This window comes from Triticum aestivum, chromosome 4D (genome assembly GCF_018294505.1).
Source record: "Triticum aestivum cultivar Chinese Spring chromosome 4D, IWGSC CS RefSeq v2.1, whole genome shotgun sequence".
NCBI classification, from domain to species: domain Eukaryota; kingdom Viridiplantae; phylum Streptophyta; class Magnoliopsida; order Poales; family Poaceae; genus Triticum; species Triticum aestivum.
Window position 1 is genome coordinate 281,356,278 of NC_057805.1, and position 5,207 is coordinate 281,361,484.

The 5,207-nt window shown below is 42.5% G+C and overlaps 1 long non-coding RNA gene across 1 annotated transcript; it reads left to right on the forward strand.

Moving 5' to 3' along the window:
* On the forward strand, nt 1-2,641 carry LOC123099910 (uncharacterized). The gene is made up of 3 exons (XR_006448298.1): nt 1-336; nt 491-1,912; nt 2,306-2,641. It is a non-coding gene; the product is annotated as an uncharacterized lncRNA (long non-coding RNA).
* The last annotated feature ends 2,566 nt before the right edge of the window (nt 2,642-5,207 follow it).

A 5,207-nucleotide genomic window follows, 5' to 3' on the forward strand; every position in this document is an offset into this window, starting at 1 on the left:
AACCACAACCCACGACCCTCCTTTCGTCTCTCTGACTCTCGCACACGACCTATCCTCGCCAACCCTAGGTGTGCCGCCGCCATGTCTTCATCTCGCAGCCCCTCAACCGCCCCGTGGGAGCGGCGTCTCTGTCTACGCCTACTCGCTGCTATCCTCTTTCTCTGGTATTCCCTAAAGGTGAAGCAGGGAGCATCTTTTTCTTGAGTCGGCGATGAGCTCCATCCCCACATCAGTGGCGCACTACATCCCTGAAGCATGTGTCCGAGTTTTCAAGCCATATCTGGAGTTCTCGGGCGTGTCGTCGCCAGATCCACCATGTCGAGCAACCAGCCGGAGGTACGTACAGATATCTGACCAGTTTCAATTGGGGACCTCTCGGTTGGGAGGGGCTCAGGGTGTGCGTCACTTCGAGGGTCTGGAATGGCTGTAAAGATAGGTTCCTTCAAGTGCAACTTCTAATTTATTCTACATCTGACTTCTTTTTTTATAGATCCTTTGTACTAGATGTCAACAGAAGGTGGTCAGTATATTAGAGACTTCAAGAAATTTGAATCGAATCTCACAACCTCATATCTCTCTTTGTCTCTCTCAGTTGGTTAACAAGTTGCCCTGGTATTGATGTTTATTAAGTTTCTCCCAATTTTTTTCTTTTGTTTCTCTACATGTTAGGCCAACGAAGGTTTACAAGTAGGTACAAATCTTCATGGTAGGCAAAGAATAAATTTAAGTGGTACTTAGTTAATTAAATACCAAGTCCGGAGGGTTGAAACAGATTCAGAGCACTGAGTTATGGTGGAGCTGATGTGTTCTTTCTATACGTATTCGCTGGGAGATGATCACTTAATCTTTAAAATTTGACGGTGCCCACTGGGAGTTCATGCAGATTTGCTTCCTCATGTGTAGTTATAAGTTATCTGTTCACAAACCTTCAGCTGCTGTAGTTGATGCTTGGTTATTGCAGTACATATGTTAACTCTAAACTGGACAATTGATTCAAGAAAACTACTTTTTGTTTGACTGTATCTTCAGCAAGGGTACTCTTATTGCATGACGCTATACTGAACCACTGGTTTGTTGCTCGAGCTGTACTATAGACTCTTAATTGTGAATTTTTGAAGCAAATTTCAAGTCTGCTACTTATGGGAAATTTAGATAATCGTAGGCTTTTCAGAAGCTTCCGACCCTAGAAAGAAGGCTCTTAAGAAGCTGCACTACATGAATATGCGGATATTACATGTATGCTTTTCTTTCTTTAAATTTTCGATGCTTATGAATCATCCATGTAAGTAGTTAGCATGTATGGAAGATAATCTATGTTCTGATCCGTCGAGAGGTGCCTTTTCACTTCCATTTCATTTCGGCTTCACCTCCAAAATATTTCATTGCTTCTTGCACATCTTGGCTACTTGATTTATGTAACTTTTTGCATTTTCATTTCATATTTTCATGTAAGATGTGTGCTACATTAAGTTCTTTATTTTTTGGCTTCATTACATTGTAATCTCATGTTTTTTGGCCATTAAAATAGTAGCCACCTTTTACAATGGAACTAGACACTCTTTGCTCATTTTACAAATGATTTTACCTGATATAATGTAGTACACATTTTTGCACGAACTATTGTAAGACATACTAGAAGAATATTTAGATACATTAAAACTGAGCACCTTTCCAACCCTCTCAGGCTATTAGCACTTTCAGCCTTTGGATCATCAGTTTTGGGCGTTTTCGGCCGTCAGATTTACTCTTAATCCCGCCTGGAATCATTGTGTTTGCTAAAACCGAGTGTTTCCTTGTTGGGCCGCTGCTCTGGTGACTATTTTGGACGCCTGGTGTGAAATTGGACCTGATGGGCTTCTACGAGTCTCCTTTCGTGCAACCACACCCCACGACGCTCCTTTCGTAAGTCAATGTAAGATGCCATGAGAAACCAAGAGAGGGAATTAAAAACTTGTGATAAACATAAGAAAAAGAGGACGCAGAGCAGTGGTCTTTAAAAGCAATATTGCATAGATATGATGATGTTTACCTACAACCACCGTATTCTGTGTATATGTGAATTTCAATCTCTGCCAACTTACAAGTGGTTCAAGATAAGAATATGAGGGTGTATAAACAGGATAACAGGATAATATGCCATGGTGGACTACACTAGCTTATCCAAGTGCTCTGAGATATTAGCGTATGCCTGTGCTTTGCCTCGTATGAAGTCCATCACAATTGAACATAGTTCAGTTTGTTTTTTTAACTTACAGGCTTACAGCTACTAACTTTATCTTATCCGCTCCATTTTCTGGCAAACTAGGTTGAGAAAGGCATGATGTTGTCCGTTGTGTATTCTAAATGGGTTGCTGTGGTGGATGGAGTAGCACGACATCGATTTCTTTGCTTGCCAAAGAAAAAAAGAATTGCACATTTTCAAAACTTGAGACATGGAGCTTGCGGAAGACTTCTCAATTTGTATTCAACCCATGACACAGTATGAGCATGGCCATTTTAACAATAATTATTTCTCTTAAATATACTCCTTTGTTGGTTTGTAGTTATAATGTGGAGGGTATTTTCCTCTGATGCAACTATACATTGTTAACACATGTATATCATGTGCCAATTGTGATTATTTATCCATTTATTTATTTACTGGTTGCATCCGTGTTTTTCACATCTTTTGTTAACATAGTTTACTACCCATATCAAGTGTCGCTGATTTAGTATGGAGGGAGTACTTTGCAAGAATAAAGTCTATAGTTCTACATTAGTTCTGCCTAAAGTAAGATGGAGTACATTAGTTTGAGATCAACCTAATGTGATTATGGTACTGTTATAACGTGACAACCTTACACTGGTACGCGTCGGTCCTATACAAATGGTTTTTAACCCCTTTTCGTGACGGCATTTGGAACCGTCGCCTAGTGAGTGTGGGCGATAGGGGGGTCCTTCCCACACGACCCAGAAACCGTCGGGGATATGCCCTCCTGGCACACACGCTTGGCAAAATGAGGTCGTGTGCGACCGGCGAGCGCTCAAATACGGAAATACATACAGTAGAGCTAAAAAAATACAATTATACAGCGAAATTGTTTCCGGTCGCAAGTACATCCCACACAGCCAGTCACCGCTAAACGTTTTTGTTCGTATATACATCCCACACCGTCACTCCAAGGAAAATGTTTGCGCACGGTGGCGTAACGCAAACAGTTTTCAACAGAATGTCGTGTGTGATTGTTCATTGATCCAACACTGTTTATTCCTAGAAACTGTGTGCGTTGCCTAAGGTCATCACCCATGGTGTTTTCTCAATAACCGTTTGCAATAGGAAAACCCAATTAGCAAGCTAATTGGCCAATTAGCGGGCTAATTGCCCTATTATTAATAATTCATTTACTAATCTAATTGACATTCATATTAAGCACATAATATATTCCATTTCCATATTAAGGAAGCAAGATTTCATAGGTGAAATACATCAGAGTACAACATGATATAGCTTCAGCACTCAGCTACCCCATTACACAACTGCACCAACAGCAAGTTTCACATGCAACATCTAGAACCTTTCGAAATTAGCATCATAGACGGTATATAGAGAGATGCATCTCATTTGGAAAACTGCTGAAGCGGAAGGCGAATATTGAGCCTTCATTCATGTTGAAGGTCTTTGCAACTTTAGGTTAGTGCCTGTGGATGATTGACTGTCCATCCTTCGACCTCTTCAGGAACACTTCAATATTGAACCGTGGGTGTTGGATGAAAACTTTCCTCGCCTTCTGACCCTAGAGGTGGTTTGAGAGGTAATCATTAGTGAAGCCTGAAAACAAGGATGTGGATAAATATCTTCTCTATATTGGAAATGGGGCAAAGGAATAAAAAAAGGCAAGGTATAATAGTTAGTACCATCTTGTAAACCTCAGTGCTTCCCATTATTTCCCCACACATATAAGGTAGTTAGTCACCAGGTTAAGTAAGGGTTCGCATGCTATCAGTAAAATATGTTGATGAAAAATAAGCACGTTGCAGATCCATCAGATTAATTCAAGCCACATGGAAAACCCATTTATCCAAACCAAGCATGATTAAGAACTAGGAAATATAGCACTTGTATATGTTTCTCATGTATTAAGTGCATCCAAATTCGATTTATTCCTCACATGGTATACAATAACAGAATGCAGCCACAACAATTGAACATCGCACTGCAGAATTGAACCAAGCAGTTAACTAAACACCACAACAAATGAACCAAACGTTAACTGAGCACCACATTACAAAATATAACATACTCCTAATAGAAGATCAGACAGTTAACCAAACCAAGCATGCTTAACAACTTGGAAATATTGCACCCTGAAGAATTGAACATCACATTTGCAGAATTGAACCAAGCAGTTAGCTGAACACCACATTGCACGACATATAGAACATATACACTATAGCAGAAGATTGCATGGTAGAAGTAGATAGCACATTTCACTAGAATTTGTTAAGGAAAGGCAGTAGCTAGCAAACTGAACATGGGTCCTTATAGTGAGCTAAAAGTAGATAGCACAATTCACTAGAATTTGTTAAGACAAGCTACTCCTCATTATCGGAGATATCGATGACGATTGGCTCCTTGGACATGGAAGAGGGCGAGGCCTTCGCATCGTGGGTGCCCTCGTTGTAGTGGTGAGTTGCCTGAGCCGCTCCGGGCATGAACCTGCTGGCTCTCGAGATGAGGTAAGCACGTGCACGCTGAGAAAACACCTCGTAGTCTTCGTCGAAGGCACCGACGGTGGCCTCGAGAAAACGCCACGAACTGTCGTTTAAAGCAGCCAACCGCGTCGCGGTGTCGGTGCGCGAGGAGTCAACGGTGGCCTCGACGGCGAGGTGCTCCTCCAAGATCTGGGGGTCAGCACGAATGGCAGCCATCGCAACCTCATCCGCGCGTGCGGCCGTGATTTGCTTCTCCGCTGTCAAATGCTCCTTGAGATCCTGGCTATACTGCGTGCACCATGGCTTAGGCCGGCGATTATTTGGTGGAGGGGTTGGTGATTTGGGTGGAAGGTGTCACGCTCGCACCGACGGTCGGGGCATGTGGGATGTGGAAGGAGGAGGAGGATGGGGGGCGGGTGTGGATTACCTGTCTGGATAGGCGAGGCGGAGCAGCATGAAGGAGGGTCGCCTGCGAGGAGGCGGCGCTGCAAGCAAGGAGTGAAGGTTTCAACTTG